Source organism: Equus caballus, chromosome 17 (assembly GCF_041296265.1).
Source record: "Equus caballus isolate H_3958 breed thoroughbred chromosome 17, TB-T2T, whole genome shotgun sequence".
NCBI lineage: Eukaryota > Metazoa > Chordata > Mammalia > Perissodactyla > Equidae > Equus > Equus caballus.
Window position 1 is genome coordinate 59,513,505 of NC_091700.1, and position 12,359 is coordinate 59,525,863.

The window sequence follows — 12,359 nt, forward strand, 5'->3', positions numbered from 1 at the left end:
ATTCTGTTTGTATCTCACTGAGCTTTTCAAATATGATTTGACGTATTTCCTCAGTTTGGGAAAAAAATAGGTAGTATTTTTTAAAATATTGCTTTTTAAGTGTTTTTTTTAAAAAAATAGGCAATATCTTTTAAAATATTCTTTACATTATTCCTCTTTTTTCCTTCTGGAATGCAATTATATGAATATTAAACATTTTACTGATATCCATGTATCTCTATTGTTCTTCTCTATATTTTTTATTCTTATTTTTCCTCTCAGTAATTTGTTTGAAAAGTTTCTCTTGACCATTTTCCAGTTCTATAATTCTGCCTTTGAGTGTATCTTACCTATTTTTAACTCCATCTGATTTCTAAAATCAAAATTGGTTAATGAATTCCAAATCTGTAGTAATATTGTCCATCTTTTCATCTATTTTCTTATTTTTTCATCTATACTCTCTAACACATTAACCACGGTTACATTAAAATCCTTATCAGCTCACTCAAACGCGTGGATCATCGTGAATCTTTTTCTATGGTCTTTTTTGCCCCTTCTCATTTTCAATTTCATGGTCCTGATTTCTTGGCATGCCTAACTCATTTTAATCGAATAACAACATTATGTATTAAAAATTGTGAAGATTCCATATGATAAAGATCACATTGTTAGAAAAATATTCACAGTAACATAAATGCATAGTATAAATCTAAAAATGACTACAGGTTGTATTGTACAAGCACGTTTATGTTTCTGTATAACATACACCTGGCAAAATGTTTAAGTAAGTGGATAATATCTGAGAAAGAAGCAGACATCTAGATTGGAGGAGAGGCCAAAGAAGATTGTAGTCTTATCTGTAATATACTAATATTTTCAAAAATATTATTTATTTCTTTCATAAATACATTTATTTGAAATACCTAAATACACTTTGTAAGCAACATTATACATTTTTTTAATAGCAGAATACAAGCAAAAGGAACAATTTCCTTATTCTGAAAACTAGGTTAATATGGCAGAGTTAAGTCGAAGCTAAGAGTTTAAATTCTGCTTTTCTAGAAAGAGAGCGAACTAACTTTTCAGGTCTATTTGCAGTCCTCATAAGAGTTTTATAGGATCTTTTTTCATTTGAAATGTAATTGACATAAAATATCCTGTTAGTTTCATGTGTACATCATTGTGATTCAATATTTATACACATTACTAAATGATCACCACAATAAGTCCGGTTATCATCTGTCATCATCAAAGTATTACCCCAAAAAAAGAGTTTTATAAGATCTTATAGGAGCTTCTGCAGATATATTAAAAAAAAACATGAAATAGTTTCCCAAAAAGTTTTAAAATGACAGTGGCTTTATACTGATTTCAGAGTTGCTAATTCCACAAACTGGTGTCAATGCTTCGTTCATTGTTGAGAAAACTGAAAAACAGAGAATTTATGGACATTCTTTCATGTTAATAACTCACTAGTTACTCCTTTGTTAATTCTTCTTGTGTCTGCTTAATTGCCCATTATGCTAAGAGCTCCATGAGTATAAGGTTTAGGTAGTTTATGTAATACATTTTTCATGCCTATCAAAGTGCCTAGCCTATAGGAAATAAGATATGGGTGAATAAAAACATAGGTATGTGACTTATTACTCTCATATTTCACTTAACATCTCTTAACTTCTGTGTTAATAATCAGTTTTCTAAATTCAGGTTCTTTGCATATGTTGCACCTGCCACATGAAGAGATTGTCCTTTTATTCTGAAAGGCTAAGTTGTTCTAAACTTCAGGTCTCAGCGTAAATGCTATTTCACAAGAAACTATCTCACTAATCACTCATTATAAAGTGTTCTCAACACTTAGGCTATTGCTTTTTTCTTCCTTCACAATAATATAAAATTTATATATATATATATAAATTTGTATATCTACACACATATATGTATTGCATGTTTTCTTGTCAGTGTTAGTCTTTCATGTTACAACATAAGTAACATGAATATATATATATATATATATATATATATATATATATTTTGGTGAGGAAGATTGGCCCTGAGTTAACATCTGTTGCTAATCTTCCTCTTTTTTTCTTTCCTCCCCAAAGCCCCCATACGGAGTTGTATATCCTAGTTGTAAGTCCTTCTAATTCTTCTATGTGGGACGCTGCCTCCGCACGGCTTGATGAGCAGTGCTAGGTCTGTGCCCAAGATCAGAACCAGCAAACCCCCAGTCCACTGAAGCAGAGTGTGCAAACTTAACCACTATGCCACTGGGCTGGCCCCGTGAATAAATATTTTGACCAATTCTTCATCATTTTAGTCTCAGCACCTATTTTGAAGGAACGGTGCTCCAGATTGAAAAGTTCCATCTGACAGGGATTCCTGTTATCATGTGAATTAGCTTTTCTGTAGGAAAACATATTTATGCATGATTTATGTAAAACTTATATTTATGTAGGAAGCTAACTCCAAATGCTCTCTTTTCTTAGTTGTAAATATGTTTGTCAACATGCTTTATTTGTACTGACAGCAGAATATTGAAAGAAGGAATATCACTTGCAGATCTCAGCCATTCTTCCTAAGCAATTGCCGATGCCACTCAAAGGGAGTCAGGAGTTCAAGACTTAAGGCTCTAATAAAGCCGCACATCCCAAAGTGAGTCATTTACAGTGATACCGCATCATCAGTAAAGTGAATCCAGATATCCTATACATTATGGCGAATAGTTTCAAATCTCATCTCCCTACAGCGTTCCCAGTGAAATGAAGCTGAATAAAACAAATCCTGATTTTTCACATTTACTGTTATTAAAGAAAGGAACAAAGTAGTGCCAAGGGGAATGAAAGAATAAAGCTATGGCTATTCAGTTGTGAAGAAAGTAAATTAATAAAACTAACCTCATTTCTTTTGTACGCGCTTTCAGTAGATGCCCCTGGAGAACAATTCCCTTTATGGAACAGAATAAGAAGGGGGATGGACTGTGCAGCTTTATCACTGAGTATGTTTCAGCAACATTTGTACTCGATGTGTCACAAGGAACTAGTATGTCACCCTGTTTGCCTCATGATGCTTAATAGCCTTTCCTATGGGCTATTTCTTTTCCATAATGTTTACTGGAAACTTTGGTAAATATTATGCTTTCATTAAATACATCATATAAAAATTTTATCAGGGGAAAGGCAAAAACTATCCTGTGAATATATAATTCCTTAAATCTTGGAAACATATATGGTACTCTGGGCTCATGTGAAATACTTAATCTGTTTTTCGTTCTTGGTTTGCAAAAATTAATACAGTATCTTAGAAAAGCCTTTATCCACTATGACAAACTGAACAAGCTCCAGGCTGTTCATCTGCCATGAGGAGGATTTTTCATTTCAATGGCTAGCTGAGTGATGTATGTGCAGATATTTTCCAACCTGTTTGGCTTACTGTCTCTTTACTTTAGTGGATTCCATTTAAGAATTAGTCCAGCATCATTTAATAGCATACAATATAGGAATACACTTCTCTCAATAGATAGATATACATACAGGCATATTTCTATTTTTTTTTTAAGAAAAATGAAACCAAGTACTCCAGAATATAATGAATTTTGTCAGAATTCTAATCTACCAATGATTTTAGAGCTAGTCCCTGGTGATAGAGACCTTTTTTAAGATTTTACGTTCCTATTAAAGCAACTTTTCTGGAGTAAAAGGAACAAAAGAATGTAAACAAAATCTATCTGTATCTGGTATTAGTCAACTGTTTTTTGCGGAATAAATAAATTGTAAATTTAATTTTCCCATGTAAACTACATGGAGTTCCATAATCTAACCTACTATTTTGATAAGTAAATCAATAAAGTAACTTTGGCAGTATATACCAGATACACTTCATGAAGTATTTATGTTCATTTCTCCTAAAAGAGAAATCTTTTTAAATGATGTACTCCATTTAGAAAGTAAATTTTATAGTTATAATTAAAATAAAAGACATGGGTTCCAGATTAGTAAAAACAAAAGAATCTCATTATTTAGTTAGCAGACTGGCATGGAGACTTTTTGGAAATTACAGAAAATACTGTTTCTTTTTTTATCCTTAATCATTGTCTAATTAAAGACAATCTTTCAATTCTCATATATTACATTCTAAAGAAATCAATGGCAAAGTCGGCAGGAAAATGTTGACTTCTGAGATTCACCTCACAACTATTGAATTTTTGGGGAGAGAGCTTGTAATCTGATTGTTAAACAAGATCCCAAGTTGATTTTTAAGTCCACATTCCAGAAAAAAACATCTAGACCACAGTTGGGGAGCCATTCATCTACAGCAGAGTAAAATCGAGCGGAGCATCCTGAAAGTATATGTACAAATTTCACTTAGTTACCGAAAGGAAACATTTAACTCCCAAAAGTTAGCAGCATAGAGATGTTTAAGCATGAGAACAACAAAATTGTATACTGCCTGACACACAGTTGGTTCTCACTAAATGTCTGGTAAATAAATGGCTGATGAATTAAAAAATAAACAATACGTCTTTTAATGGGATTACACTGAATCAGAATAAAGAAAATAGTTTATTACGTAATTACAATGCATAATATATAAAATATAATACGTAGACTCAAGACTGTGTTCATGGGACACAGACCAAAGAATCCTGGCCTAAATCCTTGTTAAATTATTCAGTAATTTAACAGAAGTTAAGCACATTCCACATTAAAAAGAGTGATCCCACCCCTGATTTTCTCAATAATGCACACACAGATACTTTAGGTGCACTTCCCTTCCAAGAAGCTCATTCCTTCCTAGAGAAATGGAGACTGGGACTCAGCAACCATGCTTTCTTTTTCTTATCTCAACATATGGAATACAGCGTTTGCTGCTGTTTTATCAACTTCAGAAATGAATTTTAAACAACACAATTTGGATTAAAGCCAGTGTTTTAAAAGTCTAGCCTGAAGTCTTTTTGTAAACATAGACAAAGATGAGTGACTATTTCCCAATTTTATGGTTGTTATTATTGAGTTGAAATTATTGTAATAAAGTCCACAATCATCAGGTGCAGTTGTAGCAAAGCGATTACATAGAAGTTTCAAATCATATCTTGACAACTTTTTCTTCTTCTCATAATAAATTCCTGAATATTATTTTCACATGACACTTTCTTAAGCACACTTTAGTTTGTAGGAAATAACTATCTGGTAATTTCTTAGCAAATGTTTAGATTACACAGTTTAATAATGAGTGCTAATTCATTTCATCACAAAATGTTAATTTTAACAGCCAAGTAAATACACTATAATTAGAGAGCCATAGTTTTAATTTCATAAATGCAATACATGTCTTGATAACTTCACATTAACATTTCGAATACAATATTAACTCACTCAGATTTGATATAAATCTAAGAGCTGCACAGTGTAAGCGAAAAAAATTCAAAATTTTTCAACGAGAAATCAACAACATTGTGTGAAGTTATGCATATATCAAGGTAGAAACAATTTAAAAACATCCATGTTATCTTACGGGATTAAAGCAAAATGTCTTACAGTGATACAATCGGATTTTGCTGTTAGGATTTTGCTCAATAAGAGACTATCAGCTCTTGTGGTCACCATGGTCAGATAGCATAGAGCCCCTCCTAATAAACAGGTCAGATGTCAACACTAATAACCCAGACACACCAAGAATGTATAAAAAAATTATTACATCATGGGACTTTCTGAGACGAGCAGGGCAGTGCCTAAGGTGGTCCAGAATTGGCTGGAGTGACTTGAGAGAATGAAGAGGTGAGTGGCTATGGTCTTTATTTTGGGTAGGAGTGAGGTGAGGGCTCCCAAGGAGGCAAGGGCTTTCAGTGGCTTGAACATTCCTGCAAAATGTCCAAGAGAGGGAGTGGGCAGGCTTTCTTATCAGCTAACCTAGATGTTGGACAAGACGGGGAGGGAGAGGTGGCACTTGAAAGCTATCACCAATCAAACATAAGAAAACTGAGTCAGACTACTATACCAACTTTTAAAGAGAAATATCTCTATTAGAGATATTTTTAATACTCACTGTCCGCCCTCTAATCTACCATGGAATTTTAAATTCACTTTTTCATTAAATATTTGTTTTCTAACTTCCCTCCACGTTTTAGGCCATTTTCAAAGTTGTGAAACAAGACTTGTCATCTGCTTCGTGGAGCTTATATGTAGTGGAGTGTTGGACAATAAATAAACAAATTAAACAGAGATGGGCGTATCTCATCCTTATAGCTTGTAGATAAAATAAATTGGGGCACTGTGGTGGAGAGTATCTGCAGCCTGCCTTAGAGTGTGTGGTCAAAAGAGGCTTCTCAAGAGAGACTTCTGCAGTAACACCTGAATAACAAGAGCTAGCCAACCATGCAAGTGTCTGGGCGGAGAGCAGTTCACCCAGAGGCAGAAACTTGTGCAAAGGTCTGGAAGTAGAAAAAACACTGCATGTTTAAATAATACAAAGAAAGCCAGTATGGCTGGAGAATAGAAAGAAAGAAAGAGAGTAATAGAAGAGGAGGTTGGAGAGAGAATCAGAAGGCACTTCGTGAAGGATCTGGTCAACTGAAATTAGAGGGATTTTTATTCAAAGGCTAATCGTAAGTCACAGATATTTTTAAGCAGGGGAAGCAATGGCCTAATTTATTCATTATTTAATTAGCATAAGGTCGTATTGTTTGCAATCTAGAGTAGAAAGGACAAGGCTCCAAGTAAAAGATCAGTTTTGCAGGTTATTAAGGTGGTGCAGGAAAAAACTATAGCATTTCTTCAAAGGTAGTGGTAGTGGATACAGGAAAGCTGAGGCTTTGGAGTATGTAAGGGAAAACTGATAGAAGTGGTCAAAGGAGAAAAGAAAAACAAATTAATGAAGAGTGCCTTTCTTTTTGTTCGTTTTTGACTTGAGCTTGTGGATGAAAACATGATGATGCCATTTATGGAAATGAGGGGAAAGTGGTGGTGTGAGAATCAAGAGTTATTTTTGGGGGGATATTAATTGTACGATAAATGTTCAATACCCAAAAGGAATTAAAGCATACAGCTGATTGCAAGATTCCCACAAACTTAGCTTCCTCATTTACCAAGTAATTATTGATCATTTACAGTGTAGTAGGTGTAAATAACACATGAAGAGGGTGCTATCAGTTTGCTCACTATTTTTTCTGTGTCCTTTGACTTTCATTATTGATTATTATACGTCTCTTGGATACTATAATAGCCAATAATTAAACATATATTTACTAATTACCGTCAAATGTGTTGTGAAGAATACAGGGCATAATAGTAAAGAGCCCTATGATATTAGAATGCTGGCTTCACATTAGGATACTTTCCTTTTCCAAAGTCAGCTCAAAGTGCTTTGTTCTCATCCAGTTTTATTTTACAACGTGCACTAATAATGCTGTCTTGCAATAACTGCTTTGGATCACAACGGATCCTCCAAGATTTATGTTGCACCTTCAGCTATAAAATCCTGACAACATCTATTTTTCTGAAAAGTTTTTGTATTATCATTTTTAGCCTCAATCCACAGTTCCTCCTTTTAATGTGAAAAAAGTTATAAACTGGCAATATCTACTCACCTGCTTCCTTTGGAGCATAGCAATATTCTGTCTTGCTAGAAGATGTTTTTGTCTTTGTTTAGTCATCTTTCCTTTCTTTTTTTTACTGTAAAGGTCTTCAACTGTTACCAAAAGAAAGGGGAGGGGGCAGGCATCCTAAGACTCCTTACGTAATCGTTGTAACTTGTTTTGCTATCAAAATTCCCTGAATGTGGGTTACGTTAAGTGGTGCCTTTACTCCAACACACACACTTGTTATCTCTCACTTTTTGCTTATAACAACTCTCCATACAGGTGATTCAAAACGACAAGGCAATCACAAAAAAACTTATACTTGTTACAAGGTAGGGCAAGACTATATATTCAGAAAAATTCACAACAATGCAGATAGATTTGGAAAAATAATACAAGTTTACTATCATACATTCACTGGGGACTTATAACATACCATTTCAAAGTCATAAAATGATTTTGGAGGGTGAAATATTTTCTGCAAGTAATGAGTTAACAAAACTCATGAAGATGAGTAAAGGAATATAATGTGAAAATTCCACAAAAGCTCTAGTTTACAAGGCCTCATTCTCAATAGTATTAAGAAAACAACAAGAAAGAATAAAAACAATCTCCAAATGCTACTTTAACTTTAATACTAGGATTATCTACCTTAATAAATTATCTGGGTAGGACCAAAAATATTAATAGCAATGCTTCAGTTTGTCATATTACGAACAATAGGGGGTGGTTACCACAAAATGAAAATAAAGAAGCAAGTTCTTCTAAAATCTTATGTGTTCTTTTCAATGAAAATGTTTTAGATGAAGATTTCAGTTCTATCAAGTAGTTTATAATCCATGATCATCTATTGTTAAGTATTATAGTTAAGGCATTGATGTGGTATGCAAAGGCCTTTCAATGTGTGAATACGTACATAAATTTATACATGGAGAACTTAAGGTGTATATCTTGCACTTTGTGGATTTCATTATACTAAAGAAATGACAAAAAGAGAGACATATTAAGAATATCCACTGTGTAAAAAAGTTTTTCCAGAATCAGACCAAGACCCTTGGCCTGAGTGGCTTAGAAATTAGAGTCAGTACAATTTGGAAAGTATAATAATCCTGTAATTTAGAATAAGGAACGATTGCTTCCTATTGGTTGGTATTTCAGAAGGCTATATTTAGAATGCAGAATGAAAGCTAGGACTTGGAGGATAAGTAAGATTTCAACAAGCCTGTATAATAATTTAAGACAATAATAGGGACATATCAGAGTTAGGAAGAACATTTAAAAATGCCAAAGAATCTAAGTTATTGGTGTGTGAGTATGAATCCTGAGGAAAAATACTGGAAAGGGAATCTGGAAATAGATTGTGGCCATTTTTAGTGTATTTTATGATACCATGTTAAAAAGCTGAATATAACTTGGTTCCTTTTGTATAATCACATCTATGAAAAGGAGAACAATAGAGTTAAACAGCAGCTACGGCTGTATATTAGTTTTAGGATTGGTGTATTATTTCTTTCCTTTTCAGTTTCTGCTTATCTCCAAAATTGCTATTAATGTTACTATTTGCATTTATAACAAACACGAAGATAAAGGACAACGTTAAGTATATGATTCTGATATACTTGAGAGTTATAATTTGTAAATATTCACAGTGACATATACAGTTAACAATAGCATAGTTACTATTCTCTGAGCCTGAAATACCCTTGTGCTGTCTCTGGCTTTTGGAATTTATCCCATTCTCTAAGAATCAAACCAAATTCTACCACTAAAAAAAAACACTCTGGGGCTTAACTTTGCATTTCTATCATCATTGAGAGTATTTTATTCCTCTCACTAACTAAAATAGCAATTTGTAACAAAATGACATACAGAATGGTTATATGTGCCTGTGGAAAAATGAAACACATGAAAAATTTGAAATGAATGATTACCCTTTATGAGAAGTGTTGCAACCCAATAAGCAACAGTGATAAAAAGCACTGCCCCAATGTGATACATTAAGATTATTTAATAAAATCTATACTTGGAAGCACACTATGTAAATACATGAGTATGTAAATATATGTATGATTTGAGTAAGCATGTACACAAATGTAGAAGCACAAGAGGAAACACAGAGATGGAATAATGAAGAGGATTCCATCTTCCTATCTGCTTAGAATTCCTTCTCGACTTTTGGGTAATACCTAAAGTTCCACAAAACCCCTAGTGCACCAAAGAGTACTCTTTAAATACTGTTGGCCTTTGTGGAAATGTGTGTATATGAGGGAAAAAATAATAATATATTTTTTTCCATAAGCCCTATTGAGATAGTTTATCAAATGTCTTTCACAGCATCCCATCTACTCCTATGGCAATCTTATAGCTTTTATTTTAAAGGCCCTTGTTTATTTTTTTGCATGAAATAATTCAGTAACTTTCTAAATTTCCTCACTACTTCCTTTACTTTCCCTTAAGAGTGTCCTTTGTATCTCAGCCAGAATTTCCTTTGTCAAACACAATCACAGAATCACTATAATTGAGAGCTCCCCTTGGTATGAAGAACTGGGTTTGAATTTTTTAGCTTCGCGTTTAAAACTCTTCATAGCGTGCTCCAATCTACCTTGCTAGATTAATCATCTACTACTGCCCCTCCTCTGACTCTCAATTAAGCTTATACCCCAGCCACAGAAAAAGACATATAAACCATTTCCAAAACATATACACTTTCTCGGCCACCTTATCTTTAGCCATGAAGATTCCCTCTCCTTGAAATGCCCTTGATGGTTATTACCTCTTGTAACTGTGGTAGAATGGCATTTTTCTGTCAAGACGCAAACTTTGTGAAACTATGATATCCCTTGAGACAGAATTAATTGCTACCACCTTTTTCTGCAACACTTTATTTATATTTCTAACTTGATAGTTTTATATCATAGAATTTATTAAACAGGTGTTTTCCTTTAGATATTGATTTCTAGATGGCAAGTATCCTCGCCGCATCATAAGTTTCAATAAATGAGCCTAGAAAATGATTAATGTGCACATGTACATCTTACAGGTGTCTATCAGTATACAAATAGAAATGTAGAGATGCATATACTTATTGTGCTTCACAAGGATTATTATTACTGAAAACAGAATGGAGACTGATCCAAAATTATTGCTGAAATGGCTACTACGGTTCTTTCTTAAATACTAATCAGTTTTTTATGTCAGGTTTTTCAAAATATATTGAATGGCTCTAAACATTTGAAAGAGTTTTTACTAAAAAGCTTAAATTATTGAAATAACATATTTATGGTATGTCAAACAACAAAGCTAAAAAAATTTAGTAATGAGGTTCACGTCCTTTATTCAAGGAAAAATAACCCATGGATTAGGGGAATACCATGCCTCACAAGCGGTACAGCACTCTTCCTGAGGGATTTGATCACACTTAAAATTCCTTTCTCTGGGCTGGCCCAGTGGCATAGTGGTTAAGTTCTCACACTCCTCTTTGGCAGCTCCGGGGTCACAGGTTCAGATCCCAAGCACACACTCAGCACTGCTCATCAAGCCATGCTACCGCAGCATCCTATATAAAATAGATGAAGATTGGCACAGATGTTAGTTCAGCAACAATCTTCTTCAAGAAAAATGAGGAAGATTGGTAATGGATGTTAGCTCAGGGCCAACCCTCCACACAAAGAAAAAAAAATTGCTTTCCCAAGATTCCTTTTCCGTAAACCTTCTACAACTTTTTTATATTCATTCAGATTTTGTCCAATGTTGTTTTTTATTTTTTCTTTCTCATTCTGGAACAACCAATTATTTGACTTCATGCACAGTTACTACCTTTTACCTTAATTTCTAAGTAGTTTTAATTACATATGTTGCTTAGGGATCTTGATTGTTACAATCCTTTATCCCTAGGGAAAACTAAAAACTAAGGACTTGCTGGCTGTTACACTAGCATGTTGTGGATTGGAAAATTTATAATTAAATTTTATAATTTCTAGAAGTATATTCTTTATTAAATTTTTCAATGTGGCACAAAACATATTTACTAATAGACCCAAATATCTTTAGTCCCTCTGTAAAAGGAAGCCAAAAGTAGATAAACCTATGTTTAGTAATTAATGTTTCTGTATTTTATTTTATTTGGAAATGAACTTGATATTCATGAGTATTCATCATTGAACTTATCTCAGCATAACTTTAGGATTACAAGTTACCAAAATGATTTTGGAAACTGTTTTTAAGTACACATACCATAGAGCAAAATTATTGTTGAAAAATTCATTTGTAAACTTTTGTCTTACATCCATTTAATTTACTTGTTCTTAACAATTATATTTAAATTACTCATGAAAATTTCATGAGACAGATAACCATCATTTTAAGTTACATTTCTCGCTGACAAATTCTGTAACAGAGATAACATGAGCTGATTTGACTTCTAGTAAACCCAAGTAAAATAAAAGTTGTATGTTTGCATTATATTTAAAGCTGATAACTCTCAAGACATTTTTTTTAATTAAACCAAGAAACTTAAATTAGCTTTTATTTATCAGAGATTATTTTGGATCACTTGAGCTTGAAAATCATTTGGGTTAGTTTCTATATTTCTGAGAGTATACTTGATTTATATAAACGTTTAATTTTCTTTAAGCCAATTAAGTAGAGCTTTTACAAATTAATTTTGGCAATATCATCTGGAGGTAGGAAAACCACACGTCTATATCATGCATATATAGACGTATGTAAACATACAGACAGATGCAAACATAGATCTGATAGCTTTTTGAAAGAATTTTAGCCATGAGATACATGTGATAATGCAAAA